This window comes from Cydia pomonella, chromosome 10 (genome assembly GCF_033807575.1).
Source record: "Cydia pomonella isolate Wapato2018A chromosome 10, ilCydPomo1, whole genome shotgun sequence".
Classification (NCBI taxonomy): Eukaryota; Metazoa; Arthropoda; class Insecta; order Lepidoptera; family Tortricidae; genus Cydia; species Cydia pomonella.
Window position 1 is genome coordinate 7,285,748 of NC_084712.1, and position 17,222 is coordinate 7,302,969.

Consider the following 17,222-nt stretch of genomic DNA (forward strand, 5'->3'; position numbering starts at 1 on the left):
TAGGTTAGGAACGACAAAAAAAATATTCGGCCTTTTTCGTATCGTACTTTTTTCCTAGCCATTATCAATCGAGCGTCAAGGAGTATTGAACTCAGTGCCTTGGCTATTTTTTTACTTTAAAGGCTTAAGGAAAAAATGGAAATTTATCTACCATGGGAGAAGTTTTAACCCACTTTTCTTCATTGAAAATAGTAAAAGTTTTTACTTAAGTTTATTCCGAAAAAAATCCTTGTCATATCATTTCACCTGTAGGGTAAGTTACAAAAGATACCTATGACGATATCAATGTGCATGTGTGCCCATGCATCTAGTATGCATCGATGCAACGCCTAGAGCTGAACCAAAATACTCCAACAACGTTACATCTTATATGCCAGTATTTCCTAATCGATATACGTTCTTTGTACACAAGCGGTAGGTAATATTGGAATCCCACTCAAACAACGCACCCCGAATGAATTTGCTTCATTGCACTGTGTAAGCGTTTGCCACTAATTTGAACTTAGAGTTAGTATTATTAAAACAACGTTAGAATTAAGTAAGTAAATATTTATTTCACCATACCTGCATAAAATGTCCTTTATTCTTCAAATACTGACGAGAAAGTTGTATTTTATCCACTAGAGTGGCAAAGTAATTAAATGCAAATATTGAGTTGTTTCGTCATGTTGGCTGGTAGAATGGACTTTCAAGTCATCACTCGAAATTATCATTTTGAATCATAAATATTAATAGCCTGCATTTGGATTTGACTTTTAAGTAAGCCTAAAATCCAATATTTTAGGTCATTTTACCGTATATGTCCAGAACTATACAAAATCGTACTCGGGTCGGTTGGGGGCGCGAGCGCGCCGGTCGGAAGCGCACCGGTCGGGAGTTTGTATGGCAGATTTTGAACTTTACTATGGGTCGTAATAGATGATTTTGAATTGAAATCATTTTATTTCGAGCAAAAAAACTCATATAGTGCAACAACAATAAGCAATTTTATGTCGCTTACACGCGACTTAAATGTCAATTTTACGAGCATGAGAAGTAAAAAGTTAAATTAGAGGTGAGTATAAAGGTTCATGCAAGTGTTTGTTCCTAAATCTGGTCAGAACTAATGCCGGCCATACAAAACCAATGCCGGAATGAAACCTGTCAGAGCGTAGTTTTGTAGCTAGGCTAAAATATGCAACGACAATCCACTAACTACCTACATATATAAACTGCTATAATCCGGTTTGGTTTTAGGGCGTACTTGGGTAAAAAAGGCTGCTGCATACCGAGCCCAAGCAACTCTCGACCACGATCGTACCGGGCACCATACTAACAGCAACACCCTTTAAGAGTTATACGGACCTAACCGCCGCTATACAACCATTGTTACGCCTTCATTTTAAAACTACATTCTAAATAACATGTCTGGTAGTTTTTGTTGCTAAAATGTAGAAAATTTACATACAAAACCAAGGCTCGGAAACCGGTTAAATTTCCAAACCGTTATCATGTACTTGACGCAAAACTTTTTAATTTTGGTTTCGTTCGTAAAACCGTTATTTTTAAACCGGTTTTTAGGAGAGCATTTCTATAAAGATTTTATAAGATTAACCGGTTTAGACTAGAACCATGAAAACTGGTTTTTTCTTATGTCGGTGTCTTCGTTTACGCGGCACACCGCCGGGCCATCCGGCTCGACGCTCGTCGAATAAACTGGTTTATTTAGGTTAAGTACAATAAAGTTCTTAAAACGTTCGCGTTCTTATGAAAGTTTGGAGTAAAACCGATATTTACCGCTATTTTTTTAAACCGGTTTCGATCCTTGTGATAAACTTCTACTCGCTCACACAATTTTTATAAACCAAACAAAACAAGTACCAGACAGATATTACGTTACGTAAATGTGCATGTAATATAAGCATGATGTTTTAAAATGAGAACGTAATTTTGATTGTAAGGGAGCAGATTTATGTGGGTGGGTATTTTTAACAGACCATCATTGAACCTTATGCCTTCACAATAAGGTTTCTAAGTTGTCAATAGACAATAGTACGGTATGAATCATTCTTAAGCCAGCGTCATTTTCTTGACCACATTACGAAACCCTCGTAACACGTTCCCTCGCGTGCTCGTTGGCTATCGGCCGATCTTAACGTTCTTTGAACTTAGCTGGGGCACTAAAAACAAATTCTGAACCGTAATACCAGTCAATGGGGTCGCCGAATACGACAGTCAGGCGTATTCTGATTTTAATAACAGGTTATCAATTAGATCTTGATTAATTATGGATCTGATCATCATTCATACATTTAAAATTAAATGGCTTCAGTCTATTGAGACAATTTCGCCTGTGTCAAGGTATTAGGAGCTTTAAATACGACTATAGTTATACGGTTACTACAAGACAGTGTACGGTGATTTTATTAGTTTTCGTAAAGCGGTAGCTGGACTTGACAAGTAGCGCGTGGACTGGCTGCCGTTGACTCCAAAATGGTTGGTAAACGCGTTTCAAGATTAATTCTCTATTCACTGCACACTATCGCATTATTATACTGCTGTCAGTGTCAAAAGTGACGTTTAAATTGAACAAATGTCACTTTTGACATTAACATTATCATACAGATCCCATTCATAACCTGTTATTAATATCAGAATACGCCTGATTGTTCAATGGAAATAGCAATATCAAATTTTATTACTAGCTTAAAAGTTAGGAATTAACAAATAAATTACATCTGAACTAGTTTTAGATACTATTGTTTGCATTCTTGTACTAAGGGTATAAACTTAGGACGTCATATCCTCCTCCTGTGTTTTTTATTGAAAGGTAATTTGTTTTATTGATTATAATTCATTATATTGTTAATTTTATTTTTATTCTTATTGGTTATTAAGTTATAGACAAGTTAACTATAGTAATCATAATAAAAAAATTACAAATTATGTTAAGTATTAAACTATTAGCTCTTAAGAACTAAATGTATGTATGTATGTATATACTTTATGTATATACAGTACATATGGTGCTACTTTACCGCACTAGTGCGAAAATTAGCATATTACGTTACTGTGTCGAACATTTAAAGGGCCATATGTACTGTAAAACGTTGTACGATACATGTGCGAATAGGTAATTCGCAACTCGTGTTGATTTAAAACACTCCCTTCGGTCGTGTTTTAATTTATCGCCACTCGTTTTGAATTTCCTAGTTATCGCACTTGTATCGTAATGTACTATTCCGAAATTTGTCCTCTTTGATCAAAGTACACGATACAGTTCAAGTGACATTCTTATTCGGGTTACGATTCTATTGTTATTGAACGAGTCGTGTAGTTTAGTCGGATTTATTATACGATTTGACACGAATCGTTATTGTTGAATTATGTCTAAGCATTAAGGTTCAATTTGGGGACATGAATACTGGATTTTGAGTGCCTTTTTTGAATCTGTTACATTAAAGTAAATGTAGACGGGAAACGATTATTATGTTTTGTATATATAAGTGGTACGTTCTGTTAATTTATTGAATTATTGTTTTTTTTATTACAGAATTATCCGCTACGATTGCAAAATTGCTTGCCATCTGGTTGTAAAATGATTTGCCAGTAGAAATAACTCACTAATTTAGATACTACATCTCTATCAATTTTGAAAATCAACTAATGTTTATTATTTATTAAGTACCTATACTTACTCCTTTGAATTATCATTGTATTTTTTTTGCTTTAAACTGTAACTGTAACTTCGTAGAATGTATTATGATACAGTGAAGAGGTATGTATAAAAACATTATTCATGTGATGAATCAACCAGAAATTATACTGCAACATCTGTGCCTGATACTAATTAGCTGAAACACAAGACAATTGGGATTCAATTAAGGAAGAACATCATACATATATGCAGTTCCCAGTCGAGCAAGTTTACAAGTTAAATTACTTAGTGTACTTCACTTCAGGCCTGCATTCCTACCACAGTTTGTTTTCACAATAGAAGCCACTACCGTTTCGTAGCACGACTACGGCGTAGCACAATCCGGCCGCGGGCTACGGTATCGCTACGAAGTTGTCGGATGTTTGAACGTTACGATGTTTACACACTGATGAATAAGATTGTTTTTTTTTCAACAATCAGGTGAATACAATCAATTCAAAAACCTAACAAAGGAGTTCGAAAAAAATGAGTTTTATACTATTATCAATAAAGTTCATATTCGAATGGAAAGTATTGAAGTTTACGAACAAAAGGTCATGTCCCACAAAGCGCTGATTGATTGTGTCGTAAGGTTAAAAATGCCTTACGTTTAACGATGATTTTTATGGGCTTTATCTATTGTCAACAAAACATTTTTTGCCACGAAAAATGTTTTATGAGTTTTCTTTTCTCCCTGAGTAATGAGAGTTTACTTTAAATTGTCAACATGTAGGCACGCAATATACAATACCCAAGAATAAAGTCATTTTCAGGGAAATGATAATATATTGTTTTTAAATTTAGACATTAAAGTTTGTTTTATACAACGAATTTAATAAACAAGTAATACTTTCATTTGAGACAAGATTAAACTTTAAAATAATTTGGACTTAGTTTCGTCATCATAAAGGTCAACGTTTTTTTCGTTGTCTTGTTTCTAACCACTCTGTCACGCTTCTATATATTTTTACCTAACAAATAATTAAAAAAGTCGAGTGATATTGTATGTCTTTAGCTGTCTATAGCTGTAGATTATATTTTACATGAGAAAAAATAAAAACAAAATTTCATCTCATACAAGAAGCACCACTCCGTCACATTAGTTGAGGACAGAAACAAGATAACGAAAATAATTTTTACCCATAATCGGCTCTAGAAACCAAAGAGAAATTCAAAATATTGACTAAGGTTAGATTTTAGAGCATCCGCATCCCAGGGACCCCATTCAGATTAACAAATTGTAACGGTTTTGATCTTATTTTGATACTATTTTGAAGATCGCTCACGCTGATTGCTGCATGCGAAATGAAGTAAAATAAGTTTTTGGCAAAAATTCCATTCTTGGTACAAGCTTTTACTGCTGACTATAATTTTCTTTCCACAGATAACTAAAACTCATCGAGCCAATTCTAAAAACCAAACACAATTAGGTTCCGTTGTTTTATCACAGAGTTCCTATGGCCACCTCCTGTCTCCATCATCAGATCATCTCGATGGTACCATAATATTGCATTGTCACCGGACATAGATATGTATGCAAATTTTCAGCTTCATCAGAAACCGGGAAGTGGGTCAAATTCAACTTGCAAGATTTGACCTGTACATACCTATACATAGGTACATTGCAAGTAAAAAAAAAGCTTGTAAAAGATACACGCCTATCCAAGACGATCACAAGGCGATCAAGGCGAACGCGTTCACTGTTGGCCGTACCGGCGGCGCGCACAGTATCGCGCAGGAACTCGCCACTCCTCCGCGCTTTATCGCTGCTCAATGCACTCTTGACATCAACACCAGAGTGTGACTTGTTTGCGGGGAGATGGGCGAATGTGTGCCAGGAGTGTCTGAGGTTCTGTGTGATGATGGATGATAGGCTTTGCAGCACTTTCATTTGATTATTAATGAATGTCTGTTTTTTATTTTATATATGTTTTGTATTTGTATAAGTAGTCTAATTATTCGGTGTATTGGCATATGCTGTAATGCCGTGTAAATATTTAAAAAAAAATCATCAAGGTTATATCAAAACCAGTTCAAAACCATAACCAGCTGTTAAATTTCTCTCAAAAAATCTGATAGTAGGAGTAATCACTTTATTGTACACAACACAGGTTTACATACAATTCAAAAAAATAAAGGTAGAAAGGCGAAAGGCGAATTTGAATTGGGCTCCAGTATTATATTTCGCCAAAATGCATATTCGATACGGAGATTTTCAAGGCTTAGTATTTCCGTACATGAAGGTTTTCGAAGTAATATTTGGCATGAGATTTCATTGCCTGAATGAAATGGGAATATTATGTTTTAAGCTAAATATGAATTATTTATGCTTGAAAGCAAGTTTGTGTTTCTATTTCATATATCGTAAATTCAACGTTACTTCTACTCCGTTCCACATTTATGACCTGGATCACAAGTTCAAATCTAGAGAAAACTTGTATAAAAAAAAACACGGTAAGGTAAGCAGTCTAAGATCATTATTTCAATATAAACGTGCTGAATGTAAACGCAATCTGTCATGAATTTCCACAACCACCGGTGGACACTGCCATTCTCCACGATCTCATTTTAATTAAGTCGTCGATCCATCCATCCGAAAAGGGTCTTTCTAAGTACTTATGTCTTGAGTGTCTAATGATATACGGTTATCTTTCAAGAATTATTTTGCCTAATAGAAATAGTGCCGAATTCGATTGCAGCTAAATGAATAACTTAATAGAATAACCCCAACAATAGAGACCAAAAGGTAAGCCAAAAAAGGTGGATAGACTGCGTGGAAGAGGATCTTCGAAAAATGAGAAAGTACACTAATTAGAGGAAGGAGGTAAGGACCGGAGCAAATGGAAAGCACTGTAGAGGAGGCCAAGACCCACAAAGTAAGAAGTAGGATATAGGTTCTATGGTATGACGCGATTAATGCCACAAATTAAATAAAAAGTTCACAACGCATCTCTAGATCCCTATATATGTATATCTCCATGTTGAAAAATTGTGGGCGCGATCACAAAACTAATATAAACTACCAGGACGTTTGACGTGGCCCCGACTAGTTTTACGAAACCTATTTGCATGTGAAGGGTGCAATAAGCGCGTGTGGGAGGCTGTACTTATCCAGCTATACTAGAACCTTGTCGCTGTATAGACTTTATTTCAAAGCGGAGCCTTTTTAGGTTGGATGATGATATTACAAGCTTTCTGCGAAGCCGTGAGTGGTGTAAAGCCATATTGTGGTTTAAAATCTCTTTTCCAGTTTTGTAATTGAAATTATTCATATTGAACTGCTATATTCAACTAGAGTGGTTATTTTAAAGTCTGTTTTTGTGTATTTGATTAAAACATCAATTTGCAAGCATTTTCATTAAGTATATTTACAAACCAATTCGAACTCGGTGTAGTTCATGTCATTAAAGGTTAGATTTGACAGATCTGCGCGTCATCGTAGATGACACGAACTATATAATGAAATATGGGATTTTTACAGAAAATTCAATACCTATCAGAGCAGGCCAATTGGAACGTGCGCTGACATCAAACCGATATTAGAATGATATTTTAATCATATCAGTTAGCTGTCATTCCCGCGTTCATTTAGCTCAGACTTGGACAAGTAGGTATTAGTGCGAGCGAGACGACCGCGCGAATAACAGCTAACTGATATGATTCCAATATTACTATAATATCAGTTGATGTCAGTGCACATTCGAATTGACCTCAGCCCCTAGTGTAAATTTATTCAATTTCGTAACGCGACGTACGCGTTTGCGTTAAGTCTCATTTAGTATGGGATTTAGAAACGCCAAGGGAACGTTTCGGAAACTGAAAATCCCATACAACATGAGACTTAACGCAAACGCGTACGTCACGTTACGCCATCGAATAAATTTACACTAGGGGTACTGTACCCCTAGTGTAATTTTAGTCGATAGCGAAACGTGACGTACGTGTTTGCGTTAAGTCTCATTTTGTATGGGTTTTTGAACAGCGCGCCAAGCGGGACGTTTTGGAAAGTCAAAAATCTCATACAAAATGACACTTAACGCAAACGCGTACGTCACGTTACGCCATCGAATAAATTTACACTAGGGGTACTGATCCTGATAGGTACTTAGTTTTCTGTAAACATATTTAATAATATAGTTCGTGTCTTCCATGATGACGCACAGATTTGTCAAATCTAACTTTTAGTAACATGAAAATACAAGTCAAGGCACGCATCTTCGTGAATAAAACGATTTACGCCCAAATGGCAACTGCAGCATTACTGTCGCAACATTACTGCTGCGGCCTTGACGCGGGTTCTGTATCTGTCAATTTCTTCGATATAATGAGTGACGTATTGGACGACATAACTGCGGCAGTAATGCGGCAGCGAATGTCATTCATTTCTTCAAGGAAATTTACAGATACCTACAGCGGCGATGTCGACGCCGTCGCAGTGATGTCGCAACAGTAATGCGGCTGCATTGGACATCCGAATATCACCTTAAGTCTGAAAATATGAGAGCAATTAATCGGCTTAGCGGTTTTCAACCTAGCTTTTTACATAGTACAATTATTAAATTTATACTTACAACTACTACGAGTAGGACTCTCGAATTCGTATAAGTTAGAGTGCATGTTAGATTATATTGTTGTGTGTTGACGATTCTTATTGGGAGATATTATTTGTGTTCTTTTATTAATTTATCGTTTTTATTTTTATTGTTCTCGTATTTTCGTAAGTTTTGACATTGTACATATATATTTTGGATTATTGTAAGTATTTACCTACTTACTGTTATTCTAATTGTATTGACAATCCTTATTGGAGCTATAATTTTATTTCATTAGTATTGTTATTATTTTCATTTTTTATTTTATTTTGACGATCATGATAGAAATTCTTATATTTTTGACATCAATGCAAATTTATTATAAATAAATAAATAATAAATATTATACGACATTATTACACAAATTGACTAAGTCCCACAGTAAGCTCAATAAGGCTTGTGTTGAGGGTACTTAGACAACGATATATATAATATATAAATATTTATAAATACTTAAATACATAGAAAACACCCATGACTCAGGAACAAATATCCATGCTCATCACACGAATAAATGCCCTTACCAGGATTTGAACCCGGGACCATCAGCTTCGTAGGCAGGGTCACTACCCACTAGGCCAAACCGGTCGTCAAAATATTATGTAATTGTCTTTCATGAAATAAATCATCTAATCTAATCTATAAAATTTTGCTTAGCCGTATGGACGTGTCTGACTCTGGCAGCCGATGACGCCGGCGGATGATGAGAATGATGTGACCGGATAGCCTAGGCGTCAGGGCGTTAGCCGAGTTAGTTGAAGATGCTGGTTCGATTCTGGCGTCAGCCACTGGAGGACTTGGTCATTTTTATTGACCTTTCAGCAGACAGCTTCCGTATGTCCGGATGTTCTCCTCTACAGGTCGCAATTCTCGATCGATTCTCGTGAAATTTGATGAGCAGGTTCAGTAGTTAAATAAATTTTTTCAGTCGTTTCGTTCCTTAGAAAATGTTCAAAATGGTGGAAAATGGCATTAAAACACTTAAGTGCCATCTATGGCACTTAAGACAGTTGTGAGTTCGCTGTGATAATGACTCCAAGAAATATTTTAAGAAATATTTTTAGATTTTACATATTTTAGCTTATGAATCTTAACGCGAGGTCTACAATTCACAAAGCCACTAGTTTTCACATTTAGAACGACTTTAATATGACTGATAAATAGGTAATTAAGTAAAACGATAGTCTGTCATACTTACTTTACTCTTTGGTCTGTCATGATTGTTATCAAAGAGTAAAGTATTGTTATACTAACCACCACGCTGGTGGTTTTTTTTTTTTTGACAGTGAATAGATTACAAAATAAATATATGTATTAAGGAACATGATGACTTTTTTAGACTTATATCCAAATAACTAGGATCAGTGCGAAATAATAATCAAAACCAAATTATGTACTTGATTTCTCGAAATATCACTGAACATTTACCAATATTCATGTTAAAATCATTAGTGTTATGAACAGCCAGTGAAAGCAGAATGTGCGTTCATTTTGCATCACTGGCTTTGTCTATTCTCTGTGTCCAGGTTGTGGCTATGAATCTATTACACTCTACTACACAAGTACAAAGCTCACATCGAGGGCAATTATATTTTTAGTTCGATAAGGTTTTGATCTTATTTTGATACGATCTTAAGAGGGCAATATACCACGTGATCGTCCATCAACTAGGTTTACAGGTTTTCCTTTATTTGAAATTTGCAAAACAAAAATAAAAATAATTTTATTTTTTCAAATAATCGAAACCTATAAATAATACTTATTCTGTAATACTTATTAGAAAATAAACTATTCTATTCTATTCTATACTATAAACCTAGAATATACGGTGCTGAAGCGATCGACATGAAAATCAGCGTGATTTGTTAAGATTTAGTCAGTGGAAACCGTTTTCTCCCGAAATGGAATTTCATAGAAAAATTACCATGACTTCGTTAGATTTAAAAAGGTATCAGGCATTTTATGCGCATCAATAAGTGTATAAATTTAAAGATACAGTTAATCACAACCCTGTGTCCTGAGCTAGTTTATTAATCTATCTGATACAAATTGTACAGGGAGTTACTTTGAAACTAACAGATAGCTATGCCTATTTTAATTAATATATTAATAACAGTTTTGAATGATTCACGGTTAGTTTCACTAAACTTTAGGTAATCACGGTCCAAATCCCAGACAATATAAATCTAGTATGTATGTTATTATTTCTAAGCTGCTTGTGTAAGTGTATGTGTGCGTGTGTGTTAGTGCATAAAATGTTTATTATTAGAAAATACATATTTCAATGTCATGATTATAACATTTATAATATTTGTATGTGATGTTAATATAGTGAATAATTATTTTATTTAGTGCGAGCCAGATTCCTTATCAGATGACTCCTGATTGTATTTCGTGAAGGCCAATCACCGGTCGTAACACACGCTGATTGGTGCAGCGGCACACGCTGACTCAAGGTCTCATCAAAATAATATGAAAACCATATCAAATTCTTGAGACAGAATCGGCGCCAATTACTTCCAAATTATGAACCGATACTGGTCTGGTATAACTATTTGTTGAACATGAGCAATTGTTATAACAATTTGTTTGTAAAAAACGCTACTTGCTTTTTTTTAAATATTGACAGAGGTAGAGTCAGACAAAGCTAAGTTGGCAGCGATTTTGACAGCCCAGCCTGTGCAAGTGTTAACATCACAATTTCATAGATGTTTGACGTTTAAAATAACACTTGCACTGTCTGATGGGTTATTAAAATCACTGCCAACTTATCTTGGACAGACTCTAAGTCTTTTACTATTTTAGTTTATTAGATCAGTACCATCAGTAGGTAATAAGACTTATGGGTTAAAAAAGAATCATTTAAAACAATTGAAATTGCATTAACGTTTAATGCTTTAAACAGACCAATATGAGCCTATTGAACAAAACAAAAAACTTTACTGTTCCAAAAAGACTCTTTTACTGTTTTGAGTAAGTAGCTAAAATATAGTGACTGTTCGTTTATTTTTATCGTTTTTTCAATACTTAGAAATGTTCAAACCGTTAACGTATCTTTTTTCTATTTTACTGCTTTTCAAACATTTGTTAATATTGTATAAAGTAGTTAATCTTAATGAAAATCACTTTAATGTGTGCTCGATAGATCTTTTTTTTTCAGTGTATTATTAAATTCGTGAGGCGTATACAGTCTCTGTGGTCAGTGTACAGTCAAACTGCCGTCTATCGATCATATGCCATTAGGTTGTCGCAGTGTTGATGGCTGCAATGTGCTTATTAAAGTCACATTATGACAGGTGACAATCCAGTATTATGGCGGCGGACAGGTAATGGCGGCTTTTAGAAACGTTGTTTAATTTTTAAGTGTGATTTAAGTAATAATTCTAGTTATTTTAGTAAAGTGGCGGTAAGGTAAATACTTTAGTAGGTACCTACCGCAATAGGTGAGTCAATTTTAATTCATAATCAATAGATACGGCACACAGAGCGTTTGTGAATAATTAAAAGCTAGGTCTCAAATATTGGGACATTTGTCCTTAGTAGCCAAATAAATGTGTCAAAGATTTAAAAAAACTCATAGAGTTATCCGTAAAAATAAATGGGCTTAACAAATAATGAAAGTTGGTCAGAACAATAAAATAACAACTTGGGGACTTACCAACCGGAGTCGTCTTTAAGAGCTTACCCCTCCGTCGAAAACCTTGCCCAATGGTCATACTTATTGTATGGACTAACGTTTATTTGTATGTATCATACAAATAGCCATACATTTCATGTGCACTTCCCCCGCAAAACTCGGCAGACTGTTTTGTACAGAAAATTACAGAGCAGACACCTTGTCTGCAGCTGTTAAATGCTCTAAGCTTAGTGATAATGCAAAATTCCTTTGTATTATTTTATTGACAATAACAATATACATAATGGATATATACAGATGATTACTATAACTAGCTTATATCTAAAATAGGCCCTTGAGGCATTGTACCAAGGATGCTGGCGGCATTTCCTCGTTGTATCGCAATACTGATACGTTGTGCGAGGAAGCCGCCAGCTCTTCGGTCACCAGTTACGTCAACCAGACGTTTCGCGATTTCTCCAAAAAACTTGTGCGCGCTGGGACCCCATGGACCTAGGGTTTCAACGCCAAAAGGTACAAAATGGTACTCTCTACCGAGGCTCTTATATTTATTACGTTGATAAGTGATAATTGTATATGGAGGTTTTGCAGGTTTGTATGATTTAAATTCTTTTTCACATGAGTAATCCATCAGCTCCTTATTAATTAAATTAGTAATATGTAAATTAATGGCAGATATAAGCGCGGTGGAAGTTAACTATCGCGTGCGTTCATTGACCCAGATTTTAACTTTCATATGTTATGCTTTGAACAGTTATCATTTGTACTTTCCACATAGTTACCTCCAGGGTTAATGATGGTTAGGTGCAGGGGTAGGGGTAATTATTAATTATTAAATTATGTATAAGAAGTAATATAACTAAATTTAATAAAATAGAAAGGGCCTGCGCATTGCCTATTTTAATAACAAAATAACTTATCTTAAATCCTTAACTATGTAAATAGGGTGTTACGCATAATTAACTCTAATTAACGAAACCCATATGTATGATTTAAGAAAGCCGTTTTTGATACAATTGTACGCTTATATTAACTTCACTTGTAACTAACTATGTAACAAAATCTTGTAAATCGATTTTAAACCACTTCTAAAATTTGCTTTTCATATAACGCAGAATAGTTGAATTCTGTAATCTACCAATCATCGAACTTTAAAATCTTTTGATTATGGAGCCAGAAGATAGACAGTGAATCTCTTTGGGACTGTTAGTCGACTTCTAGAGATTGTAGTCATATAATTCGTTATGACGAGTACAAATTGTACGTTGTCAAATAGGTAACCTAACTAATTACGAGTATTTGTGTGCTTTTAATAATGAAATTATCTGCAACGTTTATTTAATGTACTTTGTACTAATTAACTATTATATTTAAATGATCACTAGAGTCTGCATTTGACTTTTCAATTCATACACTATTAGTTTATGTGTGATCTAGAGACAAAGTTGCGAAAACCTATCCAGTGTTCTTTGTAATTTGACGACCTGTCCAGCCTAGTGGGTAGTGACCCTGCCTATGTAACCTATGGTCCCTGTAAGGGTTCCTGGTAAGGGTTTTTATTCGTGCAATGAGCACGGATATTTGTTCCTGAGTCATGGATGTTTTCTATGTATTTAAGAATTTTTAAATAATTATATATTATATATAGCGTTTGTCTAAGTACCCACAACACAAATCTTATTGAACTAACTGTGGGACTTAGTCAATTCGTGTAATAATGTCCTATAATATTTATTTATTTATAATGTTAATCAGGCCAAGGGCGGGAAAAAGTAAAAGTCAGAGACAGGAATAATATATCTCATCTGTTAATACAGTTGTCGGGAGGCTTTATCTTCGAAATATATATACTCGTACGTCTCGTATTGTGTGCAGTAATTGTGTTTATCGACCGAGCCTTACATGTTTAGACTTTTGGAGATATAAATAAATAGCTACATAAATATTGTAACGGCATTAATACACAAATTGACTAAGTCCCACAGTAAGTTCAATTAAAGCTTGTGTTGTAGGTACTTAGACAACGATATATATAACATATAAATACTTAAATACATAGAAAACAGCCATGACTCAGGAACAAATATCCATGCTCATCACACAAATAATTGCCCTTGCCGGGATTTAAACATTTTAAACCCGGGACCATCGGCTTTATGGGTAGGGTCACTACCCACTAGGCCAGGCCGGTCGTCGATCGATTTAATGTTCATGGGAAAGGTCGGAAATCAACTTATTTTTTCTAGAACTACTTAGGTTTGTTTAGATTTTTACACAACATGTGGTTTAATTGTCGATCAATGTCACGTGAGCTCGACGCATGTAGTATGAAGTGAAATCATACATACATATTATCTTTTAGGCGTCCCAAATGTAGGTCGAATAGAAACAACAAAGTTACTCTTTATAAGTAGGTAAGTACCTATTCGAGTATGAAATAAAGTCCCCAAAACATTTTAACATAAAAAGTATTGCACAGTTGGAAAATTATTTCAAATTAATTATAAGTTTATGTTAGTACGAGTATATAAATTAAGAAAGATTTTCTAAATTGAAAAAAGTTCAGCCTCAAATCAATGTGCTTGACTTGAAGCACTTGAAGGCCCGTAGTTGAAGAACTCATAATATAAGTAATAAATTTTAATAGAATTTATTTTACTTTAAGTATATTTTTTGTGCCTGTATTGACAACTAAAGTAAACCCCTTCCAAATTATTTCATTATCAACTAAACCTGTTTTAATTTAGTATATAAACTTTACATATATGTAGAGTCAGATGCATACAATCAGTCTATGCAGAGGGGTCACCTCTCTCTGCAGCTGAGTGTATATAATACAAATAAAACTAGGTAGGTAAATTACCATAAATTCAGGTGACTATGAATACTAAGTATGGTCATAATCATGGTTCCGATTATTAAGACTTAGTTTAGACAATATTTTTTAGAATTATGGGTGTTCATTATTATCTGGATAGGTTGAGTGAGATTAGTAATGTACGAAATTTATTATTGGGTCGAATTTACAAACAAATATTTACTAGAAGATTTACCTACATATCGGTATTGCTACCAGTAATTACATATGTTGGGCAAAAGTTACCTGAGTTTACGGTAAGCAAATTAATATAATGATAATGAAGGAATACTTACTAACTTTTGCAAGGCAAAACCGTAGTTGTTAGGCACTTTATAATAGTCCAATGTTGAATACAACTTACAACAAACTCCATAATTACAAAAATATATTATGCACAAGTTTTCCTGCCTATTCACTTTTCGTTTAACTTCAAAAGCTGTCCAACTTTACATTGAAAATACACGCCAACAGTTCGCAAACAAGGCTGTATTCATGTTGAATCGGCATTCTGCAATACAAGCCCGATAACTAGGTATCGATAACAATGCAATAGTTTATTAATCAATAAAAAACGAAGGCCGTAATTTGCCGAATACATGAACTTATCAGCATTTCAAACTTATGACAAAGCTAATATGAGACAATGCAACTTTAGAGCACTTGTTGGCTTATCGACTCAACTCGTAATCGTAATCAGACACCAAAACCGCGTAAATGACGTCACCTTTTAATAAAGAAACAAACGAGCACGAATTTATGTGGTCGGGCGACAAAGTGACCCGTGTTCGGGTCGCAGCCAAACCCATAATCCCTTAATTAGCCCACCATATACCATTTGATTTTGGGTTAGGACACTTTGAGCACTGATCGTTTTTGAAAGTTAGATGTGAGCGAGTGCCTGCGTCGGCGTGCGGCGCGTACAGTGCGGTGCTAGGGCCCGCGCGCGGGCGCTGTCTCGGCGGTGTTGCCGCCGCGCCGCCTCAGCCTCGACTGCCGTCATGGAAATTCGATTTTTCTGACGTTTCCTCCGCGCCTTGCTTTGCCACGATCGAACTGCACGCCACGCTGAATCGCCCGCCACTGATTTTGCACGTTCATTTGTTTTAATAATTTCGGTTGCTTTATGCCAGTTTTGGGGAAGGCAGACGGGAGGAATGGTGAAAGAGGCCTGAGCACGCACTACTTTCCGATCTGCGAATGAGATATGTCTTTTGGTTTGGCCTTGGTGTTTTTCGTATCAGTCGGCTCGCCTACCCAAAGGTACGTCATGATAGTTTGGCAATGATGGGCAATAGGCATTGTTAATTCGATTGGACGCGTAGCTACTCGGTAGATTTTTGCAAACGGAATCATGATGAGTTGGCGATACTTGGAATTGATTCACAGACAGTGGTCTATCTTTAGCTGTCGACTATCGGAAATTACTACTTCCCGCGAAGAAGTATAAGTTATTAGAACATTGTAGATGTAGAAATTTCTCAAAAACATAGGTATGATAAATAAATAAATAAATATTATAGGACATTATTACACAAATTGACTAAGTCCCACAGTAAGCTCAATAAGGCTTGTGTTGAGGGTACTGAGACAACGATATATATAATATATAAATATTTATAAATACTTAAATACATAGAAAACACCCATGACTCAGGAACAAATATTCATGCTCATCACACGAATAAATGCCCTTACCAGGATTTGAACCCGGGACCATCGGCTTCATAGGCAGGGTCACTACCCACTAGGCCAGACAGGTCGCTCATGATAAATAAACACTATCGCCTAGAGCTTCTATCAAGGTACTTATCTACTGTAACAGTCTATAAATATCTGAAGTCCTCATAGTCCCAAGGTCTCTGATGTAATCTTGCAGGCTATTACAAGAAGTGAAATATCTGGTGAGAACGGAAAATAAAGTAAATGTGTCTAGAAATATTGTTTTATACAAATTTGAAAGTTCTGAGCTTGGCTAAATCACACTTTGTTTCGTAGCCGAAATTACAGTTTGTACCTTGATACTCTAATGGGTAGATATACCCATTAGAGTATCCCTTATTTTGCCATTTTTGCGACGCATACCCCCTAAACATACAGATACTATCCCAAAAAAAATCAGGACATTCCTGCAACAGGAACCCATGCCGACTTGTAACTGAAATTCCCATACAAATTACTATAGAGAAATTTGGTCGCACAGTAATTTGATCATTTTTCATTGGTTTTGTGTTCGCGACGAGCATTTTTTGTTAATATAATGTTTATATGGCAGTAGTATACAAGGTCGATATTAAACAAATAATATTAAGAAAAAAAAAATGGTCATTTTCTTACATTGTATGGGAGAATCGCATGAAAGTGAATGAAGACTTGTATGCGATTGCGATGCGTCCTGTTGTAACTGTAGTTACAGGAATAACCTGAAAATTATATTTAAAGTGTTTTGGAATAAAGAAA

The 17,222-nt window shown here is 35.2% G+C and overlaps 1 protein-coding gene across 5 annotated transcripts in view; it reads right to left on the reverse strand.

Annotated features, from left to right (window-relative positions):
• LOC133521967 (uncharacterized) overlaps positions 1-16,925 on the reverse strand; it is a 66,229-nt gene extending 49,304 nt beyond the window's left edge. For 3 of the 5 annotated variants that reach the window (XM_061857125.1, XM_061857127.1, XM_061857129.1), the window contains exon 1: positions 15,598-16,925. The gene's annotated coding sequence lies outside the window, so the exon portion shown is untranslated. Of the gene's footprint in view, positions 1-15,489 lie in introns of all 5 variants that reach the window. The other 2 variants (XM_061857126.1, XM_061857128.1) reach the window with 1 other exon arrangement.
• Between the last annotated feature and the right edge of the window lie 297 nt (positions 16,926-17,222).